The 26,292-nt window shown below is 43.2% G+C and overlaps 1 non-coding gene across 1 annotated transcript; it reads left to right on the top strand.

Moving 5' to 3' along the window:
• Positions 1 to 11,357: 11,357 nt before the first annotated feature.
• Positions 11,358 to 11,432, top strand: Trnas-uga (transfer RNA serine (anticodon UGA)). Its single transcript has one exon. It is a non-coding gene; the product is annotated as a tRNA-Ser (tRNA).
• Positions 11,433 to 26,292: the final 14,860 nt, after the last annotated feature.

The following is a 26,292-nucleotide window of genomic DNA, read 5'->3' as shown; positions in this document are numbered from 1 at the left end:
ACTCTCGTGAGTTGTCAGCATTGGAAGGCAAACAATAGAATTAGCACTGCAGTGACCGCGCTACACACCACTCCACCTTTGACGTACACTCACGGTCGGATTCACCAAAGTCAGTTAAATTAAGCACATCTTAAAATATTACTGTCTCAGTATTTTTATTTGTTACTGAATGAGAAAAATACACACTTTAAGAAGCTCTTAACGTTAGTTGATGTTTCTCGATTCTGTTATTTGCTGCTAGATACAAATTATTATAAAATGCGGCTGAGTGCAGTGGGCTACACGAATACTTGATTCGCGACCACTTTTAAACAATTATCACAATCATTATTATGCCCGTAAATCACACAAGCTGGTATTTTTGATCAAATCATTTCCACAAGAAGTTAATGTTTTGGGAAATAATATGGCAGTCGCTGGATTCAAGAATGACGTCATAACAACTCCTCTTATTATTTCTCCGCGATTTTCGGTGAAGTTAACATTTTTATCAGGACAACTGAAAGTGTTTTACCTCAAGATAGAGCCTCCCGGTGTTCGAATCTGCTAATTGCTTATCAGAAAACTTGAAGAATATAGTTGTCACTTACACCCTGTGTAAGAGAAATACGAACACGATGAAGAAAGATTAAACGAAATACTTCGTTGAGTGCAAGGTTGATCAAATGAAAACCGAGCTTCTGCTCTATTAACACATAAGAAGGAGGGGCTGTAACGTCACAGTGGCAGTTAACGGTTTTGCTAGGTGAACCGTGTCGGTGAATGACATTTTCACGAATGCTTCGGCTGAACAATCTTGGGTGGTTTGATGACTCTTGGAACTGAGCGCTCCTATGTTGTCATTACGAGGAGTAAACACTGGACCTCGCTACGCTGACGGCAACTGCTAGCAACGGCCGATGATAAGCTTCGACACTACAGACCATGGGTAGCGTAGCTACGTCTGAAAGGGTCTCTTACGAGGCGCAATATTAGCTGCGGAAGTCAGTTGAGATGCCATCACCTCGGTTATTGCGTTATTTTTGGAGAACGTAAGTCTGTGTTTGTGGAGCTGCAGCTCATACTCTCTCACTCCGTCTAACATTAGGGATTCCATAACACAGCACAGGCCACTGAGAAAGCAGTGCGGGCAGGCGAGGCAGCTTGAGGTTCGTAAATATAACACTACTGTGTGTACGGTACTACATTACCGCATCTCTTCTCGTAATTTAACTCGTAGAGGTACATGGCAGCCATCCACCTTGAAATTTGTTCGGCTTACACAGTTCTTTCAGTACGTTTTCGATTCGAGTTAAGGGTTGGAGTGTACTGTAAAGCATTGAACTCATGTACAAGATTTGTCGAACAGATTATTAAGGGTAAATCTGATCGTCAATTTCACCGCAAGGAAACTCGGTATTATTGAAGAATATTAAAAGTACTGAACAAAATGCGACTATAAACAAACTTCAGAAGCTTATGCATAAAACACATTTATCAAAGCAATACTTCCTGTGTAGATGTTATCTTTTCGTGCCAACTGATAAAGTAGAGAAGAAGTTGAAAAATGCACTGTCTACAAAAAAGTGTAGCGTACAGAAGAGGATACAGAAACTAAACGAAACTTCACAGGTTTAAAGGGTGCAAGATGTTATTACAGTGATTACACAATCGGGTCAAGTTTACAAAGAACTTGGCAATATTAACTGACTTATCAGTATGAATCTACATCTCCTGTGCCCTGGAAGCATACATTGTTTCGGTTGGGAAGGATGTAACAAAGAAGCTGTACCCTCTCCTAAAGGTCAACTGGCTCACAACTCTTGTAACTGGTCTTGATAACCTTAACTCTAGCAACGAGACGGAGTTTTTCGTCCAAGGTTGTTCCACGCACTTGCCATCAGGGACAGGTCTGGCGATCTTGGTGGCCAAAGTACACACAAGAAAAACAGTTTTGCATCACCTCGGTTCCGAGAGTTACGGAAACTTTACAGAAAATTGGATTAGAGATCAACATAAACATAATTTCCACCCTTTTTATAGCTCATGAAAACCACACATTTCATGTTGTACCACCGTACAGCGAGACCTTCAGAGGTGGTGGTCCAGATTGCTGTACACACCGGTACCTCTAATACCCAGTAGCACGTCCTCTTGCATTGATGCATGCCAGTATTCGTAGTGGTATACCGCCCACAAGTCCATCAAGGCACTGTTGGTCCAGATTGTCCCACTTCTCAAAGGCTATTCGTCGTACATCCCTCAGAGTGGTTGGTGGGCCACGTCGTCCATAAACAACCCTTTTCAATCTATCTCAGGCATGTTAGATAGGGTTCATGTCTGGAGAACATGCTGGCCACTCTAGTCGAGCGATGTCGTTATCCTGAAGGAAGTCATTCACAAGATGCGCAAGAGGGAGGAGGGGGGAGCGAACTGTCATCCATGAAGACTAATGCCTCGCCAATATGCTGCCGATATGGTTGCACTATCGGTTGGAGGATGGCATTCACGTATTGTACAGCCATTACGGCGCCTTGCACGACCACCAGCGGCGTACGTCGGCCCCAAATGATACCACCCCAAAGCAGCAGAGAACCTCCACCTTATTGCACTCTCTGGAGAGTGTGTCTAAGGCGTTCAGCCTGACCGTTTGGCCTCCAAACACGTCTCCGACGATTGTCTGGTTGAACACATATGCGACACTCATCGGTGAAGAGAACGTGATGTCATACCTTAACGGTCCATACGGTATGTTGCTGCAGCCATCTGTACCGAACTTCATGGTGTCGTTGTTGCAAAGATGGACCTCGCTATGGACGTTTGGAGTGAAGTTGCGCATCATACAGCCTATTGCGCACAGTTTGAGTCATAACACGGCGTCCCATAGCTGCATGGAAAGCATTATTCAACATGGTGGCGTTGCTCTCAGGGTTCCTCCGTGCCATAATCCGTAGGTAGCGGTCATCCACTACAGTAGTAGTGCTCGGGCGGCCTGAGCGAGGCATGTTATCGACAGTTCCTGTCTCTCTTTATCTCCTTCATGTCCGAACAACATCACTTCGGTTCACTGCGAGACACCTGGACACTTCCTTTTTTGGCCGGCACGGGTGGCCGAGCGGTTCTAGGCGCTACAGTCTGGAACCGCGCGACCTACAACCTTCTTTCATGATTCTTAAACCGAGTGCTAGCTATGATTAAGTTGTGCTCTGTGCAAAATTCTACCAGGCGGCTTCCTCTTTCATTTCTTAGCCCCAATCCATATTCACCTACTATGTTTCCTTCTCTCCCTTTTCCTACTACCGAATTCCAGTCGCCGATGACTATTAAATTTTCGTCACCCTTCACTATCTGAATAATTTCTTTTATTTCATCATACATTTCTTCAATTTCTTCGTCATCTGCAGAGCTAGTTGCCATATAAACTTGTACTACTGTAGTAGGTGTGGGCTTCGTATCTATTTTGGCCACAATAATGCGTTCACTATGCTGTTTGTAGTAGCTTACCCGCATTCCTATTTTCCTATTCATTATTAAACCTACTCCTGCATTAGCCCTATTTGATTTTGTGTTTATAACCCTGTAGTCACCTGACCAGAAGTCTTGTTCCTCCTGCCACCGAACTTCACTAATTCCCACTATATCTAACTTTAACCTATCCATTTCCCTTTTTAAATTTTCTAACCTACCTATATCACTGAGGCACGCAAGCCTCCCCACCAACGGCAAGGTCCATGGTTCATGGGGGGGGGGGGGGGGGGGTTTACACGCTAAATCAGTGAAATCTGAATGCCGAGGTTCAACTAAATATCTAGGAATTACAATTACGAACAACTTAAGTTTGACGGAACACATATGAAATGTTGTGGGGAACGCTAAACAAAGACTGCGTTTTATTGGCAGGACACTTAGAAAATGTAAGAATCTGCTAAGGTGACTGCCTACACTACGCTTGTCCGTCCACTTTTAGAATACTGCTGCGCGGTGTGGGATCTTTACTAGACAGGAGTGACGAAGTACACTGAAAAAGTTCAAAGAAGGACAGCACATTTCGTATTATCGCGAAATAGGACGAAAGAGTGTCACTCAAAAGATACTGTGTTTGGTGTGGACATAATGATAACAAAGGCGTTTTTCGTTGCGGAGGAATCTTCCGAATGCGAAAATATTTTGTTTTGACGCCGACCTACATAGGGAGAAACGATCACCATGATAATATAAGGGAAATCAAAGCTCGTACACAAATTTCTGCCAATTGTGAAGGTGGTTCGATGAACCCGCTGCGAGGCGATTTGCAAAGTATCGTTGTAGATGTAACAAAGTAAAGCTAGGACTTCTTCCGCATGTATCTCGCGGAATGACTAAGACAGTACAATCCATGATACACCGGCATAGATTTAGAGACAGTCGCTGATGTGAAACTCAGGTTGTCCTTTTTCCACATAGTATACTGTGTAACAAGGATGAAGGGGAACAGGCATATCACATATTCCTATATTATCGGAAAGCATTCGACAAAATCCCCCACAGAAGACTGTTAACGAAGGTCCAATCATAAGGAATAGGTTTCCAGTTATACGATTGACACTAAGACTTCCTAAGTAAAAGAATCCAGTAAGATGTCCTGGATAACGAATGTTCACTAAAAACAAGGGTATCTCCAAGAATGCCTCAGGGAAGTGAAGTAGGACCGCTCTTGTTCTCTGCATACATAAACAATCTGACGGAGAGGGTGAGCAGCAATCTGTGAATAATTAGAGAGGACGCTGTAGTGTACGGCAAAGTGTCGTCAGATTGTTTATGTATGCAGAGAACAAGAGTGATTGTAGGGGAATAAAGAATGACATAGATAGAGTTTCTATTTGGTGTCACAAATGGTTACTTGCTCGAAAGGTAGAAAAACGTATGTACGTTAATGTCAAAAATGCTTCAAATGACTCTAAGCACTAGGGGACTTAACTTCTGAAGTCATCGGTCACCTAGAACTCAGAACTACTTAAACCTAACTAACCTAAGGACATCACACTCGTCCATGCCCGAGGTAGTATTCGAACCTGCGACCGTAGCGGTCGCGCGGTTCCAGAGTGTAGCGCCTGGATCCGCTCGGCCACTCAATGAGTACGAAAAAGAAATCTGTAATATTTGAATACAGAAATAATCATGAGCTGCTTGACACAGTCACGTTCAAGTGCAATATCATGAAGTGAAATGAAATGGAATGAACATGAAACATGACTACTAGGGAAAACGAAAGGTAGACTTCCATTTTTTATAGAAGTCTGGGAGACTGATGCTCATCTATAAAAGAGATCAGGTATAGGGCGCTGGTACGACCCATTCCTGAGTACTGCTAGAGTGTTTGGGAGCCCCACCCGGTCGGATTAAAGGAAGACATCGAAATAATTCAGAGAAGCACTGTTAGATTTGCTGTTGGTAGATTAGATTAGCAGGCGAGTTTTACTGAGACGCTTCGTAAAATCAAATCGGCATCCCTGAAAGGAAGACGATGTTCTTTCCAGTGAAATACCATTGAGAAAATTTAGAGAAACGGCATTGAGGCTGACTGCGTAACGATTATACTAACGGCAACGCACATTTCGTGTAAGTACCGCGGAGACAAGTTAACAGAAATTTGAGCTCATTAATAGGCAGTCGATTTTCCCTCGCTCCATTTGCAAGTGGAGCAGCAAAGGGAATGACTAGTGACGGTACAAGGTACCCTGCATCTTGCACTGTATGGTCGCTTGCGGAGCATTCTTGTAGATTTAAATACATTATTCTTGAAGAATCAAGTTTGCCAAGATCGCTAGTAATTATTTTTATTACTATTACCGATTCAGACAGATCTACACTGTCATCATCGGATCCGTTGATAACCGCTTAGATCTGTCGAAATCGCAACAGTAATAAAAAGAATTACTAGCGATCTTGGAAAATTTGATTCTTCATGAATAATATAAACTTCAGATCACCCCCAACGATTGACGCAGTGTCAGACATTTATAGATCTAGGTACTGGAACACATCTGATGCGCACTGCTCATCATTTAACTCGCTTAGCAACGGAGTGAGTAATAGTGGTACACCAGTTATTCTTTGGCTCAAATGGCTCTGAGCACTATGGTACTTAACATCTGAGGTCATCAGTCCCATATAACATAGAACTACTCAAACCTAACTAACCTAAGGACATCACACACATCCATGCCCGAGGCAGGATCCGAACCTGCGACCGGAGCGGTCGCGCGGTTTCAGACTGAAGCGCCTAGAACCGTTCGGCCACACCGGCCGGCAGTTATTCGTTGCTCGGTGACTTGCTGAGCGCAGATGTAGTAGCAGATCCTTAAGTAGAAAATAAAGGAGAGTACGGCCCTATTCAGTAGGCTGGCTACAGCAGATAACACTTTTTTTTGCAGCTGTAGGCCATGTGTTTTTTTCGGATCGAGACAACGTGTTGTTGTTGTTGTTGTTGTTGTTGTTATCTTCAGCGCAAAGACTGGTTTGTGCGGCTGCCAATACTACTAAATCCTCTGGAAATCCATTCATCCCTGCATAGCTACACACCCATTTGAACCTGCTCAATGTGTTCAAGCCGTGGTCGCTCTCTACAACTTTTACGCCCACACTTCCTAACCAAAATCCTAGATTCTTCAGGATATGTCCTGTAAACCGATCCCTTCGTTTAGTTAAACTGTAACATAAATTTCTTTCCTCCTCAAGTCAATGCCTCCTCTTCAATTATTCGATCAAACTAATTTTCAACATTCTTCTATAATTTCAAAAGCTTCTCTTCACTTCTTGTTTGAAGTGCTTAACATCTACGGTTCCACTTCTGTAAAAGGCTATACTCCACACAAAAACCACCAGAAAAAGTTCTTAAAACAAACTTATATTCGATGCTAACAAATTTTTCTTTTTCACACATGCTTTTTTTTTTTGCTATTGCTAATCTGTATTTTATAACCTCTCTACTTTGGCCATCGACAGTTAATTTGCTGCACAAACGGCAAAACTTATCAACTACTGTTAGTGTCCACTTCGTTATCTAATTCCCTCAGCAACACGTGATTTTATTTTACTAGATTCCATTACCTTTGTTTTTATTTTGTTGGCATACATACAGAGTCGCAATGGCATCTACTAATTGAAACTTTACTATCTCGAATGTTATCGTTACACGTTATGCTACACTGACAAGTAAACAGAACTGAACGTCAGTGTCATTCATTTTTTCCTACAATAAACTAAATAGACTGAGAGCGGTGAGGGAGGGAGAAAGGCAGGTAGAGAGATTCTTCGCGCTTTCACGGGACTATTTGTAAATGTCGATGGTGGATGTGAACCGTTCTGGATTAATAATAGTTTAGGGAACAGTTTTGAAGGATGAAAGTTTACTCATGGAAATGAGGACGCGGAGCTAGCCCAGGCATGAGTGACCGCAGCAGTGATGTCCGTAGTCGATAAAACGACGAGGCGGCCGAGAGCTGACGCACTACGTGGCCCTGTGCTGGGCCCAGATAGCGTTTCACGGCCTCACGTAAAGGCGCTGCGTTTGCAGGCTGCATCAGCGTTGCCCAGCGCTGGCCTTGTCCACATCACACTGGCACGTCAGGCCCCACTCCACGTAAAAGCGCCCGAAATACGCTGCTCTGCAAAACGTGAGGACGAGATAGATAAAGTGCCATAACATATTAAAAACTGTGTAGCAGTGAATGAAGGTGCAGGAGCATGTTGCCAGAGCTCTCCCAGTCGTACACAGAGAGCAGGACATCAAAAGTGAGTAATTCTGGTATATTTTTGTGGTGTTCTTCATTACAGCATAACAGCTGCCAACATGAGTAACGTAGAAGTAAATATCCTCGGAGTACTGAAGCAATTTAAATCACTTAGTAAAAGCAAGACTTTGGTCCAGACTGTATACCAATTAGGTTCCTTTCAGATTATGCTGATGCATTAGCTCCATACTTAACAATCAAGTACAACCGTTCGTTCGACGAAAGATCCGTACCCAAAGACTGGAAAGTTGCACGGGTCACGCCAATATTCAAGAAAGGCAGTAGGAGTAAATCCACTAAATTACAAGCCCATATCGTTAACGCCGATATGCAGCAGGATTTTAGAACATATATTGTGTTCGAACATTATGAATTACCTCGAACAAAACTGTCTATTGATACACAGTCAACATGGGTTTAGAAAACATCGTTCCTATGAAATGCAACTATCTCTTTATTCACATGAAGTATTGAGTGCTATTGACAAGGGATTTCAGATCGATTCCGTAATTCTGGATTTCCGGAAGGCTTTTGACACTGTACCACACAAGCGGCTTGTAGTGAAACTGCGTGCTTATGGAATATCGTCTCAGTTATGTGACTGGATTTGTGATTTCCTCTCAGAGAGGTCACAGTTTGTAGTAATTTACGGAAACTCATAGAGTAAAAAAACAGAAGTGATTTCTGGCGTTCCCCAAGCTAGTGTTATAGGCCCTTTGCTGTTCCTTATCTATATAAAAGATTCTGAAGACAATCTGAGTAGCCATCTTCTGTTGTTTGCAGATGACGCTGTCGGTTATCGACTAATAAAATCATCAGAAGATAAAAAAAAAAAAAAAAAAACTGCAAAACGATTTAGAAAAGATATCTGAATGGTGCGAAAAGTGGCAGTTGACCCTAAATAACGAAAAGTGTGAGGTCATCCACATGAGTGCTAAAAGGAACTCAAACTCCGGTTACACGATAAATCTGTCTAATCTAAAAGCCGTAAATTCAACTAAATACCTAGGAATTACAATTACGAACAACTTAAATTGGAAGTAGCATACAGAAAATGTTGTGGGGAAGACTAACCAAAGACTGCGATTTATTAGCAGGACACTTGGGAAATGTAACAGACCTACTAAGGAGATGGCCTACACTACGCTTGTCCGTCCTCTTTTAGAATACTGCCGCGCGGTGTGGGTTCCTTACCAACTAGGACTGACGGAGTACATTGAAAAATTTCAAAGAAGGGCTGCAGGTTTTGTATTATCGCGAAATATGGGAGAGAGTGTCACAGAAATGATACAGGATTTGGGCTGAACATCGTTAAAAGAAAGGCGTTTTTCGTTGCGACGGAATCTTCTCACGAAATTCCAATCACCAACTTTCTCCTCCGAATGCGAAAATATTTTGTTGACACCGACCTACATAGGGAGGAACGATCACCAAGATAAAATAAGGTAATTCAGAGCTCCTACGGAAAGATACAGGTGTTCATTCTTTCCGAGCGCTATACGAGATTGAAATAATAGAGAATTGTGAAGGTGTTTCGATGAACTCTTTGCCAGGCACTTAAATGTGATTTGCAGAGTATCCATGTAGATGTAGAGACACTTTTGAATAATGTTACATGGGAGGAATAATTTCGAAACGGGAAGGAGGACGAATTGTGAGTAGTGTAGCCCTTTGGTGTTGCTCACAGCAATGTTTCATGTACATGGGGAGCGTTCCGAGTCACAAGCACTGCAGGCCGAAAGAGAGGAGGTAGTCGACCACGCTCAAGTGTAGCACCAGATGACTGCTACATGGTGCAACAGACAAGAAGGGACCCACGTAAAACAGCGGAACGCAATCTCGCGCTCCACAGGGGCACGGCTACTGCATTGGGGTGGTATCTATGCCCGACTACCAGCGCGTTGTGTTCCATTCACATACGCACATCGGCAGTACCACTTGCTGTTGTTCCAGTGCATAGGGAATGGACCAAGGGCGAGACGGGTCGCTTCGCGGATGAGAGCGGATTTGGTGTGAACAGTGATTCTGGATGTAACATCACATGGTGAGAGGTGGGAACATGTACGAGTAATGCGCCCAGGAACATTGTCGAACGTGATCGTTTTGGTGGTCCAGGTGTTAAGGTATGGGAAGGACCAATGTTGCATGGATGTACTGAACTTCAAATCTTTGAACACGAACACACATAGATCAGCGCTACTGTGATACTGTATTCCTTCCCCATGTGTTTTCATCGGTGCATTCGGTTGTGAATTCATGTTTATGGATGACAGTGGACGACCGCATCGAACTGCGCAGATGAGGAGCTCTTGGAAAGAGAGGATATTTGGTTAATGGACTGGCCAGCCCGTTGCCCCAGCTTAAATCTCATCCAACACGTGTGACATGCAGTTGCGAAACACATTGCAACACCCAAGTGTGCACCAACAACCATTCAGCAGTTGTGTACCCCGCTGATGGAGGAATGAAACGCCCGACCACGAGAGCTCCTTGCAAGCCTTGTAGCCAACATGGAAGCACATTGCGGATCATGAGTTTTTGTTCACTGTTATCACACACCCTATTAACACCTATGTCACGCCTTTAGCAATGTTCAGGGGACCATCATAAATCGCAGTGACTTCACTGTAATAATTGTCTTTGAACAAAAGTGTCACTTCTGTTCATCTCAAAGCGTAATTCTCTGTAGCCCTCTTTAGTATACTGTAATAGTACTTTCTGCGCACTGTCCTAATTTCATCGAGCTATGTTGGCAGTGATAGTTTCGTCCTTAAGTGCTGCACACCAGTGTATATACTGAATACTTGACAGACGAGGGCCACATACAGCGTGCTTAAAAACGTGTCATAAACTGTAGGGATCTATTACTGACATAAAAACTACATATTTACGTGGTCGAGAAAATCCATAGTTCGTGAGGTATGACAGAAATTCCACATGGTGATTCTCACAGCCGAGCGCACCAACCTCGATTAAAATTTAATAGCGCTAAAGTCAGCATTTAACCTTGAAACTTTCTGGCAGATTAAAACTGTGTGCCGGACCGAGACTCGAACTCGAGACCTTTCCTTTCCGCGGGCAAGTGCTCTACCAACTGAGCTACCCAAGCACGACTCACGCCCCGTCCTCACAGCTTCACTAGTACCCCGTCTCCTACCTTCCACACTTTACAGAAGCTCTTCTGCGAACCTTGCAGAACTAGCACTCCTGAAAGAAAGGATATTACAGAGACATGGCTTAGCCACAGCCTGGGGGATGTTTCCAGAATGAGATTTTCACTCTGCAGCGGAGTGTGCGCTGATATGAAACTTTCTGGCAGATTAAAACTGTGTGCCGGACCGAGACTCGAACTCGGGACCTTTGCCTTTCGCGGGCAAGTGCTCTACCAACTGAGCTACCCAAGCACGACTCACGCCCACAGCTTCACTTCTGCCAGTACCTCGCCTCCTACCTTCCAATCTTTACAGAAGCTCTCCTGCGAACCTTGCAGAACTAGCACTTCTGAAAGAACGGATATTGCTGTTCGCAGGAGAGCTTCTGTAAAGTTTGGAAGGTAGGAGACGAGGTACTGGCAGAAGTGAAGCTGTGGGGACGGGGCGTGAGTCGTGCTTGGGTAGCTCAGTTGGTAGAGCACTTGCCCGTGAAAGGCAAAGGTCCCGAGTTCGAGTCTCGGTCCGGCACACAGTTTTAATCTGCCAGGAAGTTTCATATCAGCGCACACTGCGCTGTAGAGCGAAAATCTCATTCACCATTTAACCTTGTTCAACGCAAAATTCTGGTGCACTGACCTCAGTCAAAGTGAAATGAGGTAGTTGACTGTGGTTAAAATTTATTGTGGCTCAGGCGTAGTTTTCGCGTGATGAACCGGGTTTTGTAAGCATATAGTATTAAGATGATGGCCATTTTCAATTTGCTGACGCAGACTCAAGGCATCTATACTGTGCCCCATACGTAAGAATGAACCCTGAAAGTTTATTAATTTGTGAATCAAACTTACTAGAATTAGAATTAAATGGTGCCTCCACATGTAGCCACATTGCCTGTTTTCTCTGAGGATCACATGACAATCAGGTTACCGTAATTTTTCGATCATGTTTCATGTGGTAAAATAAGGTAGCCTTTCTAGCTTTTTCTTCATCAGCCCATGTGCCTGTGTGGTAGCGTGCTTGCTCGCTGTGTGTGTGTGTGTGTGTGTGTGTGTGTGTGTGTGTGTGTGAGAGAGAGAGAGAGAGAGAGAGAGAGAGAGAGAGAGAGAGAGAGAGAGTGAGTGAGTGAGTGAGTGAGTGGGGGAGGTGTGGGTTGATTCCAGGTGGATTCAAATTTTTAAACAAAGGTGCTTGTTCTATGAGCATGTATGTGAAGCGTAAAATACAAAAAAATAGAAAAAATTAATCTGTAATTTTTATTCAGACAGTTTTGATTATCAATCTTTCGTAAAAGGACAGTAATTAACAATTTTCGTTTGCAATGAAAACGGGATTATTGTATGTATTATATTGGTAGATATAAGAAAATATGCATTTTTCAAAAAAATTACAATTAGATGGATTAATTAGATCACAGCTGACGGCTTTTATATTTAAATGACGTACGTATTCGAACTGAACGAATAAATAATAACCGAAACGAGACACAGTACATTTCTTCTTTTATACTGCAGCCTGCAGTTCTTATATTTACAAGAACAGTCGGCCACAGTGGCCGAGCGGTTCTAGGCGCTAGAGTCTGAAACCGCGCGACCGCTACGGTCGCAGGTTCGAATCCTGCCTCGGGCATGGATGTGTGTGATGTCCTTAGGTTACTTAGGTTTAAGGAGTTTGTCGGCCGGAGTGGCCAAGCGTTTCTAGGCGCTACAGTCTGGAAACGCGCGACCGCTACGGTCGCAGGTTCGAATCCTGCCTCGGGCATGGATGTGTGTGTTGTCCTTAGGTTAGTTAGGTTTAAGTAGTTCTAAGTTCTAGGGGTCTGATGAGCTTAGCAGTTAAGTCCCATAGTGCTTAGAGCCATTTTTTTTAAAAGTAGTTCTAGGGGACTGATGACCTCAGATGTTAAGTCCCATAGTGCTCAGAGCCATTTACAAGAACAAATGCATTGCAAATGCATTCGCATAGATCAATTGGTGTTGTTCTTCTGTTTTCCGTTTCGCCAAACATAAATGAATAGACTAGCAGCGAGGTATAAACACACTTCTGTTTGTTGACAAAAGTAAGCGAATTTGACAATGGCGTAGCTCACCAGCGATTATTTAGAAAACATATGTATTTAGACGGCACTACGCAAATTCATGTCTCGATTAACATCTTTGCGTCTCCAGGACGCCTTCCATTGCAGTACACAGACTTGACAGCGATCAAATGCACGGTTGGCTGACGACGGTTTGCTGACTGGTGATCAACGTTGGTGCACCGCAGAGATATTTTAAACGCAGTTGACTTTTAGCCGTGATCACGGGACGTTCGTTTTTTTTTCTTTTTATTTTTGGCCGAGATTGGTGCACTCGGCCCTCAGTTGTGTAATTTACCTGAAATGTGTAATTCACTCACTTTGTAATTTACAATTGGTCATGGCATTTGTTTTGTTTTGTCCGATTGTTGTTTGTTCTGTTTTAGAGTAGCTTCCATCATAACACATCACCACCATTTATTCAGTGTCTCAACTGACGGATACGCGCTACATGCACGACCTAACAGATGAGACTGAGGATTCAACTCGTTTGGAGTTCAGGGTAAAAACGTGTCTACAGAATGTGTGTACCCGGTAAAATAATACAATTTGACCCAGATGTCCGACGATTTTGAAGTTTTTGTCTGGGGTCAGCAATTTAAGTGTTGGTAGGCATACCTCGCATATTTAGCTTTCTTGCGCATTGCAAGCGGTAATCGTACAATAATAGTAAGATGCCCATTTTAAGTTAAATGATATTTATTGGTTTCTATAGTAAGCTATTTGTCGGTCTTATTCTTTTGTTAAAATGTGTTTGTAATACATTGCAACCTATATTGCTAAATAATTATAAAAAAAATGATTGAATCTGTTGAAGTAAAATATTCGCTGATTTCTCAAGTAATTTTATCCAGCGTAACATGATACCCCACTGGGGGGAGGGGGGGGGGGGAGGAGGAGGTCTGTAGCCCCTGTAGTCCACCCCCACTTGCCACCGCCCCTGCTGAGCGTTATACAGTAAGGCAGTTAGCTTGTGCAAGAATGTCTGTTCGACCCCGCCAACGCTTGGGAGACGGGCTCATGTGAAAAGAACTGCAGATGGTTGAAGACCACGCTATGTACAAACGCCTGAGCCTGAAGAACGGGTTATTCTTACCATAGATAAACTCCATGTATTAGTAAAATGAGACCTGTGAGAATAGAAGACGTTAATCATGGGACGGTCTGGAACATTCAGCGCGAAAATTCTGTACCTGTATCACGTTGAATGGGTGCAATGATTAAATGAGGCAGACTTTCAGCCAGGAACACATTTCTTTAAGCGTCTCGTATATTAGGGTAGCAGCCTGTATTTCTGCAGTTGGGATCCTATACCTCATTCTCTAATGAAGCTGAAAGTTCACGTGATGGGATCTTCGAATACGTTCACAATCACATGTAGGATTATGAAACTCTCATGAAGTGTGTAAAACCAGACATAAACAGAGTTTCAGCCTCAACGTGTGGGGCGGAATCCTTCATAATCAACTCATGGGGCCCTACTTCCTACCAAAACGTCTTAGTAGACAAATGCATCTGCAGTTTCTCAGGAATGAGCTGTTTCACTTACTTGATGACGTACCTGTAGACATCGTGGTTCATGCACGCCAGCATCCCGATATCCAGTTTCAGAAAAGGTGGCTTGGTCAAGGGGCTGAACATATTGTCTGTCCTACCCGATCACTAGATTTGAATCCAATGGACTTTTTTTTCCTTTGGGAACATTTAAAACCCTTCGTGTGCCCAATTTCAGTTCCCAGGTATGATGTTCTGAGGAATCGTGACCGATATGGATTTTACCAAGTACAGAACGCAGCAGGAGTTTTCCACAACGCGAGTCTAAATATGAATCGCAGAGTTAGAGTTAGCATAGATATAGGAGTTGGTCACTCCAAACAATTTTTGTAATGTAAACGTGTATGGTAAATTTATCACTTTTGCGCCATGAATAATCACTCCTTTCAAACATTTAAATGTGTTTGATAAATGTATCGTATTTGTAAAATAAATAACAAATCATTTCTGGTAAATGTGTCGTCTTTGGGTAATAAATAACAAATCATTTCAAACGTCCCTAACGATGGATTTTCGGACCCATCTCCGTATGTATTTTTTATAATGTTTTGATCTCGGTAAATCGTTATAGTTTATGACATGTTTTTATAGACCTGTACTGTCACAAGAGCTGATCGGGGGATTATAAATGTGCCAGATTTATAGGGCGGCTGTTCTTCAAGAAAGTGTAACGTAACTGTTCTATTTACAACATGCAGCGCCCTGATGTTTCTAGTAAATTTCACAAGCATTTACTCCCAAACGCATTTCCTGTTAAAGAGTCTCTGAGATGAACAGCTTTTGTCACACATTTGCCTTTTAAATGGAATTGAACTATGGACACACGGAAATGAACCTGTATCGTGTGTAAATAGACCTAAACTTTAGTATCACACTAAGCGCGGCACACTCTTTCACAGGCAACATATGAAAAACCCAGTAAGAAAATAAATATGTCCTCCTTAAATTCTATACTGAACCCCCGTGATCACACGCACTAACACTGTTAGGTAAATGGAAACACTCAAAAGCCGAAATGATGATAGTAAAATCACGACACTGTTATCACATGGTACATTCATCAACGTCATAGAAACAAACAATGGCGCAAATGGCACTGGGAAAAGGCTATGTACATTGTTCATTTACTAGCATATCTGTATCAGTTCATTAATTCGACAGTCATGCACATATGTTAACCAACACGCAATAAACACATGAACATCTGAGGTTGTACAACGCAGAGGCATCAATTACTATGAGACGAATTAAATAATGGTGAAATAAGGCTGTAACAGAGTTTGATATTACGTTTTCGCTCATACTTGAGCTGAAACTATTAATAGTATAGTATTTGTTAACAATACTTTGTCCAAAGAAGTACCGAAGCAAAGAGGAATATGACTACGACGTGGAACAGGTGAAAATTCCGAACACTTTATAATCAACTGAATTATTTTCATCAGGGTTCTATGTGAGTTGGCAATCTCAACCAAAGTCGTTTGGCGGCCCTGAAAGTTAGCAAAAATAAACTGTCGGCTACTTTACCTGTACGGAGTCACTCTTAATGGCGCAGCTAAACGTCTTCTTTTCACGGAGAACCATTTAAGCATGTTCATTTCGCACCAATTACGTTCACCTTCATCATCTTGGACTTTCAAGTCGGCCAGTGGCCTTAAAACTCATTCCAGTCGTTTCTTCCTACCTTCACCAGCTATATCGTTGTTAACGTTTTGGAATATGGTTCTATGACCAGAGATTCCTTCCTTGCGCTTACGTTTATAGAATCTTTGATCAACACATAATCAGTCATGGCCGATCACTCACCTTAAACAGATTTTTTGATTGTTCGTTTTACAAATGACTTCCTTTTTTTAATTAATTGATTCTTCGAATGATTTATTGTTTATTTTGTTACACACTTACATATTTACTGCAGTTATTCTCAGATACAACAGCTTTGCAGTTCGCTGGACTGAACACATAGGTCGCTCTAGTTAAGGCATACATGCCACATGTAGGATATACTTAGATTGCTTGTGGAAACCTGTTTCTTAAAAAAAAAAAACCTGTACTAGATCCTTACATTGGGCTAGCATTGCAGAACCGTCCCGACATTCGTTTGAAGTGATTTGGGCAATCAACTGAACACTTTAAGCAGGATGTTAAGAATGGCATTTGAACCTCACTCGTTCCGAATACGCGTCTAACTCCTTAAGCACTGCGCTATCTATCTCTCGATAAATCACTGCAACTTCATTCAGAACAGTTGATACCAACTGTCGTGATTGTGAGGGAACGTAATTAGAGGTAAGTTCCAAATGTAGTCAAGTTGTGTGTCAGAAATATTTTATGTGATTTGCATTTTTAATTTTCTTGTATCCCTCATAAGTGCCAACAACATATCTAATAAACATTTGGTTCACACCGAATCGATTGACTAAATGTCAATATTTCGTGATCTCACTGATGAATCATGATGAAATAACAATTCATATTCAATATCCATACTTTAGTATGAATTTTCGCCACTATGTACAAGTACGGTACATACTGAGTGATTACGTGATGACGGAAAAGGGTAAATGTATCAAAATAGTATAGTAAAAAGGAGCTCTAAAATGCATTTCTTAAGAGCTATAAGCACTTGAACAGTAGACGAGATGTGTTTAATGGTGGCGAAGATAAACAAGTGCTCACAGTTCTTAACACTCTGCCACCCGGCGACGCCACAGTAGCGTCGTGCGTGAAATAGCGGTCAACGGCCGGCGACACCACAGTGGTGTCGTGTGCATAGTATCGCTCAGTGGCCGGCGAAAGCACTCTAGTATCTTTTGCATTCTGTTGGTGTTTTGTTTAGGAAACAATAAGTTACACACCCCACAAGTTCTTTCTTTTTATAAGTATCTGCACTCTTTCATCATGGCAGACGAAAGAGATGATACAATTATTTACAATGAATGCATGGAGCAAAACTTGGAGGTTGCCACTACATCGCGTACGTCTCATCATGATCAGGTTGACAAACTTTCCGGTCACATAATGCAACACCAACTAATAGGTCTACGTATTTCCGAAACGAATAAACGAAAACGAAGAAACTGCCATGTATGTTAAAAAAAAGAAAATAATGTGCAAGTCTTATGGAGTTGTGTTACGTCTTGGAGACTGTTTTTCTGCATATCATATGAAAGAGAAATTCTAAGTCCCAGAGACAATGCAAATAAAGAAATATATGAAACAAACAAATTTTGTATTTATTTACGTATGTGTATCTTTGAAATTTCATGAAAGCAGGGGAATAGGGTTGACAATTTACGAGAACTAACGATGAGATTAGTAAAAAGTAACAATTTTTTATCTCCCGATGATCTCAAGAACGGCCGGCGACAAGCAAGGTAATCCGAATTAGCGCTGCAGGCTCCAAGCGAATAAATTTGTACTAGACGTACGGACGGCAAAGTGTTAAGATATCCACTTTAGATCCCATGTTTACTCTAACTTTTCTACTTGTTTGGTCCATCTCTCAAACTATGAAGAGCAAAGAGCTTGCTATAGAAGATATGTTTCCACAGAATCGAAGATGCAGAAGTGCTCATAGGTCTTAAGGTATGCGTTCTAGAGTGCATGTTTACTGTTTTTTTTATTTCTTTCCCATCTCCACTAGCAGAAAGGTTGTAACATCATCGCGGAATCACACTGTATACGAGAGGTAAGACGTGTATTTCTCTTGCTGCAGACAGGATTTATTGCTAAAAGCACAAACGAAATCAAAATTTATTGGAACTCCATTATCTCCACTAGATACGACGCAATACTTTTGTAATTTAAATTAATTATAAGACTGGTGCAATGTTCCATACATTCATTATATCATTTACAATGAAGGCTTTCACGACCGGTTGTATCAGTTACTGGTGAATCTTCAACGATTGTATGATCGTGGTCCACGGAAAATTTTCGTTGGTGACGTTTCGTTCCGAACTGCTTAGGACGTCTGCAGAAGTGCTCCAGTTTCGGCTGTCTTGCCTACTGAAGGGTCGGACGTCGGAGACTGGCATAAACACCGTGGAAAGAGGGCGCTGTAGACGTTTATATGTGGTCGGCAGACATAATTCTTATCAAAGATAAAGCAAAAATCGATTCTGTAGGACCGCTGTCCATATATTACTAAGTTTCATGGCCTCTTCCTTTCGAAAATCCAGTTTACCGTGGGAATTGAAAATGACTAAGGAATATCTTTCTTGGATGTTTTGGATATGAGACACACCGGTGGAAGATTGGAACATAAAGCTTTTTTGGAAGTCACGCTTACGAACACATATGTACATAAGAACTCAAACCATTATCCACAGCAAAAGAGAGGTTCCATTAAAAACATTGTCGATACAGCCATAAAAATTGAGCACTGGAACATCTGAAGCAGAATTTGTAGAGAAATAGTCATTCAGGAAAAGACGTAAATAGACCTCTGTGACTAGATAACAGTAGGTCGATGGGTAATGAAAAACGATGGAAGAATATAGTTTCTCTCCCTTTTATTCAAAATGCAATTGATCAGCTCGGTAACATAACATCAGGTCGGTTTTTAGAAATTATGTCAAGCCCTCAGATCAGTGAACCATAATCGCCCTCCTCTGCTGTCATGCTTGTAGTAAGGTGTACGTTGGAACTGCAAAGAAGAGCGAGAATACACGTCTGAAGGAGTACAGTGGTCTTCGCAGACTATGGAAAGTAGAAAAATAAACTGCATCAGTGCCTGCTCTTCAGTCTGGAAACCGTGAAGTTTTCCGAAACAAAAATTTTAACTACAGTGACGAAATATTACGTTAAGTTATGCAGAAAACCTATCGAAACTTATAAAAATGGGGACAATTTTATCAGGAAAAAAGAATGCATGAAACGTGATGATAGATAAATTTTAACTTTGACAGATGACAGTTCAATAGTTGAATTTTATCGTTGATAAAGACTGTCTCTGCAGATCCCATGTAAACTTCTGCCATGCTTCCTTTTTATAGTATTTACGTCACTCTTCGACATTCGACCCGTCATCCTGTGAGACAGCGATATCCAAGAGCGCTTCCGAAGAAGTCCAATAAAGCTATGAATAGAAGGCAAGGAACAATAAAATTTCATAAATTACTACCATACAACCCGCAAGATTCACCAACAACTGATTGGTTTCGTTATATGTCTTTTTACCGACGTGTATTTGCCACCACTGAATCAAATACGGGGTGGTTATAATTAAACTTTCGCTACTTCGGAGGCACCATTAACAATCGATTGATCGTAGCACGATTAAACTTTGGGATTACTTTTTTAAGGACATGTGGGAGAGAAATAACGAATAAATCATTGAAACACATTTTAATTTCGACATGGCAGGTTAACATTTCTTAATTACGTACCATGCTTACATTCCAGGTTACAAAAGTTGCTCAGTGGGATGACCATTTGCATCATCGACATATAGTAAATACTAGTTCTGAATGTACAGTTAAATTTTTTTTAGAAACATTTGAACTTACGAATTATTTGGCACACTTAAAATTTCTATTATTAATTACGCAATCTAGTACTGTTTACTATGTTTATTTCTGGATTCATTTATGAAATAATAAATGGTTCAAATGGCTCTGAGCACTATGGGACTTAACATCTATGGTCATCAGTCCCCTAGAACTTAGAACTACTTAAACCTAACTAACCTAAGGACAGCACACAACACCCAGCCATCACGAGGCAGAGAAAATCCCTGACCCCGCCGGGAATCGAACCCGGGAACCCGGGCGTGGGAAGCGAGAACGCTACCGCACGACCACGAGATGCGGGCTATGAAATAATAATTGAAAGTAATAATGTAACAGAAACTAATAGAAATTCATTTGCCAAGAAAAACTGTAAACTGTTTAGAATATTGTTATTTCCGCTGAGTGAGACAGTGGCAAGCATGCTTCTGATGTGATCGGATTTATTTTTGTATTTTGTACGAACAATGCAATTTCGGCTTTGTTAATGTAAAAAAATCAAAAACTGTATGATATACTACAATGTGATAAAATATATTAACGTAACAACAAAAATTCTCCAATAACAATCTTCAAATTTATTTAGATCAATTCAACCATGAGGACCTAAAATGTGAAAATTGCAGCTTCAAGAATCAGACCCCTACACAAGAAGAACTGGAGCCAACTCTATGTGAAAAGATAACTAGAAAATCTCTTCATCCACATGTTTTATGTGCGTACATTTGAGTGTACAAAACAGTATTGTAGAATCCCATACACGAGCTATATTGATACGTGCTGAAAATAAGATCATTTCCAGACTGAAGATACGTCACGAGGCCGTACGATCCTGAAAGGCCAAGTGATCAATACTTTTGCCCCCTCGGCCATTAGTCTTGTGGGGCCATTCAAATCCTCTACTACATTGGGTACTGCTGACAGTCGTGCGATCCTAATCAATGTGAGGAGCAATATCACTGAACGACAAACCGCTGTCTCGACTGGGCAGGATCCGGCCGCTGTCGAATTCCAACACGTGCTGGTATACGTTTCTCTTTCCTACACGACGCCTAACACGACATCGTCACACTTAATCAACGTTTAAATACAACTTCTGAATGAGAAAGCACCTTTTATTGTAGCAAGAAATTCGGTTTTATTCACAAAACAAATATTGCTGTGCTTGCTGCGGAGGATGGCAACGTAAACACACTTGCATAACTTTTATTTACGCACAGCTTATTAGACCCGCTTATTGTGGTTGCGCTGAAACGTTAATCGTTTATACAATGAAGAGCCAAAGACACTGGTACACCTACCTAATATCGTGTAGGGCTCCCGCGACCACGAAGAAGTGCCGCAACATGACGTGGCATGGACTCTATTAAAGTCTGAAGTAGTGCTGGAGGGAACTGACACCATGATTGCTGTAGGCCTGTCCATACATCCGTAATAGTATGAGGGGGTGGAGATCTCCTCTGGGCAGTATGTAGCACGGCGTCCGAGGTATGGTCAATAATGTTCATATCGCCGCGTGGGGTAGCCGCTCGATCTCAGGCGTTTTGCCACGGTCTGGCCGGCTGTTCCCGTCGGAGGTTCGAGTCCTCCCTCGCGCATGGGTGTGTGTGTTGTCCTTAGCTTAAGTTCGTTTAAGTTAGGTTAAGTAGTGTGTAGGCTTAGGGACCGATGACCTCAGCAGTTTGGTCCCTTAAGAATTCACACACACACACACACACACACACACACACACACACACACACACACACACACTGAGAAGAGTGTTCCTGGAGCCACCCTGTGGCAATTCTGGACGGTGGGGTGTCGCATTCTTCTGCTGGAACTCCCAAAGTTCGTCTGAATTCACAATGGACATGAATGGAATCAGGTGATCAGACAGGATGTTTACGTACGTGTTACCTGTTTAGAGTCGTATCTAGACGCATCAGGGGTCCCATATCACTCAAACTACACACGCCCCACGTCATTACAGAGCCTCCACCAGCTCGAACACTCCCCTGCTGACATGCAGGGTCCATGAATTCATAGGTTGTCTCCACACCCGTACAAGTCCATCCGCTCGATAAAATTTGAAATGAGACTAGTTCGACCAGGCAACATATTTCCAGTCATCAACAGTCCAGTGTTGGTGTTGATGGGTCCAGGCGAGGCGTAAAGCAGTCTTCAAGGGTACGAGTGAACTTTAGGCTCCGAAACTCCATATCGATGATGTTTCGTTGAATGATTCGCACGCTGACACTTGCTAATGGCGTTGAAATTTGCAACAATTTGCGAAAGGGTTGCACTTCTGTCACGCTGAACGATTCTATTCAGTCGTCGTTGGTCCGTTCTTGCAGGATCTTACTCCGGTCGCAGTGATGTGTTACCGGATTCCTGATATTCACGGTACACTCGTGAAATGGTCGTACGGGACGATCCCCACTTCATTGCTACCTCAGAGATCCTGTGTACATCGCTCGTACGCCGACTATAACATCACGTTCAGACTCACTTAAATCTTGATAACCTGAAAGCAGCAGTAAACCATCTAACAACTTCTGCTTGTTGTCTTCTATAGGCGTTGGCGACAGCAGCGGCGTATTCTGCCTGTTTACATATTTCTGCATTTGAATACGTACGCCTATCCAGTTTCCTTGGCCTTCATTATACGTCAGAGGATGTAGTATACGTCGCGCTAATTTGACTTTGCTTGCATAGCACACTAACGGTGTTGCAATTCTCATGGCCAGAAGTGTAGTTACCTGTGCTGTAGGAGTTGGTGGAACGACGAATTAGGGAATGCACTTCATATCGTTTCGGCAATCTCGTGAACAATGGAAACGTTTGAGCACGGTGAGCCTCGCGATACCACCTGTCAACTCCCTTTGCGCTGTTTTAGTCAAAGGGAACAGCTTTGCTTTCGGTTGCGCAGTCACGCAGCCTTGGCAGCGTGTGTAGGCCGCGTCAGTTCGTATACGTACGTGTGGGGGTGAAGGGGCAGAGGCCCCCGGCTGGCACCTTTCTGGCGCGACAAATTGCCCGGAAAATGGTGCGCATTGTGGGCGCCGCCCCGTGCCTCCGCCTCTGCGCTGCTCAAGTTGGAAAGGAAGAGGATCGCGCTGCAGTCGCAGGCGGAATAGGTCGTCAGCAGCGGCAGAACACCTGCGCTGTCGTACGTTTGTGCTCGCGACGTCAATGGAACTAATGAAACGGTTCGTGTTTTCATTATCACGGCTGGTTGTCAGGAGAGGCGGACCCACCAGTATAAAAGGAGATGGGAAGTACAGTGATGTCATCAGAATGGCGGTAACAAGAGAATGGGTGGATCATCAGACCTCAGACATTTCCAAAGTGGACTAGTCATTGCATGTCACGTGAACAGCTAGTCCATTAGGGACATTTCACCCCTTCGTAAGCTTCAGAAGTCGATGTTGATGATATTATTATGAAGTGGAAACGCCGAGTAACAACTACAGTGAAAACAACACTTGCCAGACGTCACTTACTGACGGACAGGGACCGTCGAGCATTGCGGAGAATGGTCGTGAAGGAATCACTCGCGAGTTCCGGAGTGCTATCAGCAGTCGTGTCAGCACAATGACTGTTCATACGGAGCTAAAAAAAGAATAGATTACAACGATAGAGCAACTCCTCATTAGGCACACATTTCTGTGGTCAACTCTGAGAGACGGCTGAGTTCTTGGAAAGAGGGGCGCTACTGGACAGTGGTGACTGGAAACTAGTGGTATGGAGTGATGAAACACGCTGTACCGTGTCGCAGTCCAAAATGTGTTCAAATGGTTCAAATGGCTCTGAGCACTGTGAGACTTAACTTCTGAGGTCATCAGTCCCCTAGAACGTAGAACTAATTAAACCTAACTAACCTAAGGACATCACACACATCCATGCCCGAGTCAGGATTCGAACCTGCGACCGTAGCGGTCGCGCGGTTCCAGACTGTAGCGCCTAGAACCCCACGGCCACTCTGGCCGGTCCAAAATGTGTGAGAATTTCTAAGGGACCAAACTGCGCAGTTCATCGGTCGCTAGAATCACACACTACTTAAACTAACTTACGCTAAGAACAACACGCACACCTATGCGCGAGGGAAGACTCGAACCCTCGGCGGGAAGGGCCGCACTATCCGTGACATGACGCATCAAACCACGCGGCCACTCCAGGCGGCTGTCGCTGTCCGCTAGAAGTGTTTGGGTTTGTCGAATGCCTGGAGTACCTTAAATGCCATAGCGCCTATTGCCAACAGGAATGTACGGAGCAGGTGTTGTTATGGTACTATGCTGTTTTTCGTTGTTATTGTGTGGCCCCTTGATTGCGTTCAAGAAAACGCTAAGTGTGGAAATATACGTCATTGTATACAGTCTACAGTAGAAGAACAGTTCGGAGACAATCATTCTTTGTATCAGCATCACACTGCATCCCGTCATGAAGAAGCATCTGTGAGGTGTCCGCCCTTGGTAGCTGAGTGGTCAGCGCGACGGAATGTCATGCCGAACGGCCCGAGTACGATTCCCGGCTGGGTCGGAGATTTTCTCCGCTCAGGGACTGGGTGTTATGTTGTCCTTATCATCATCATTTCATCCCCATCAACGCGCAAGTCGCCGAAGTGGCGTCAACTCGAAAAACTTGCACCAGGCGAAAGGTCTACCCGACAGCAGGCCCTAGCCACACGGCATTTCCATCTTTGGGGTAATGGTTTCTGGACAATAATATTGCTGAAATGAAATGGCTTGCCCAAAGTCCCAACCTGAACCTAATGGACCACGTTAGGAAAGAATTAGAAAGTGGTCTCTGCTCCCGACACCAGGGTTCATCTTGTCTGCTGTTTCGGCTCTTGAGGAAGAATGGACGGCCATTCCTCCGCAGGCATTCAGACGCGGCATTGATTGTGTCCCCATCAGAGTTCAGTCCGGCATACATGAGACGGGTGGACACACCCTATGTTAATATCCACTAATAGGTATCCGGATACTCTTGACCAAATAATGTACAAACAACTCCAAGTACCAATCGGCCGAGCTTACACCGCTTGATAGACGTAATTCTCATAAAAATGGCTAGAAGTATAAATCAGAGCAGGCCGGAGTGGCCGTGCGGTTCTAGGCGCTACTGTCTGAAACCCCGCGACCGCGACGGTCGCAGGTTCGAATCCTGCCTCGGGCATGGATGTGTGCGATGTCCTTAGGTTAGTTAGGTTTAAGTAGTTCTAAGTTCCAGGGGACTGATGACCTCAGAAGTTGAGTCCCATAGTGCTCAGAGCCATTTGTACCAACCATCTAAATCAGATATAATTTACGCAAAATTGGTGCAAATACACTGCTGACCATTAATATTGCAACACCATGTAAGTGGAATGCTATAAACGGGAAACTAGCGCAAGTCAATGACATACATGGATACACAAACGATTAACATTTTAGCGCCATTGGACGAAGTGGGCAGGAGCAACTGGCGTGACTCTCGTACCTACCAAACTTCATTCAGGAAGCATTCCCCCAGGTTGCGGCTAAATCAGATCTACATCAATACTCTGGGTGAAAGAAACGGAAAGGAAACGGCATGGAAAAGGGATAGGAAAGAAACAATGCATTGCAGCCGCAAGGGGCTTTGCCGTAATCCTGCGGCCGAGTTGAAAATTTGTGCCGGACCGGGAGATGAACCCGTATGCCCTCCTTCTGTAGAACAGCTGGCTTGGGCGCCATCAGGACACGCTTTGTACCACTCCCAAATTCCCAAATTCCCGTACGACGCACCGCAGCGACCCCTGCTCCTTAACCCTCTACTAGCAGACATCTGATTCCCATAGGATTTCAAACGTTGGTTGTGCATCCGCACAGAAATTTTCATCAGAAAGCCGTCGCGCGCATGGAGTTTTACACATGAGTGGTGTTCTGTCGGACATGGCCTTCAGGACAGAGACCACTCATATTTATAAATGAGTTCTCCACACACTTTCTTCCAAGAGCGTTATCTAGCAGTGGATACCGAGAAGCCTACGTGAAGTTTGGAATTTGCAAGGTAGGAGAAAATTAGTGGCAGGAGCAAAGCTATGAGGATGGTTCTTGATTCGTGCCTGGGTATCTCCGTGGCCACAGTAACCATCCGCCAAAGGCCAAGTCTCTGAGTTCCAGTCGCGGTCAGACCCACAGTTTTGAAAATTCAAATGGTTCAAATAGCTCTGATCACTATGGGACTTAACTTCTGAGGTCATCAGTCCCCTAGAACGTGAGGACATCACACACAGCCATGCCCAA

The sequence above is a fragment of the Schistocerca serialis genome, chromosome 2, assembly GCF_023864345.2.
Source record: "Schistocerca serialis cubense isolate TAMUIC-IGC-003099 chromosome 2, iqSchSeri2.2, whole genome shotgun sequence".
Lineage (NCBI taxonomy): Eukaryota > Metazoa > Arthropoda > Insecta > Orthoptera > Acrididae > Schistocerca > Schistocerca serialis.
This window is presented reverse-complemented; position numbering and strand designations above follow the sequence as displayed.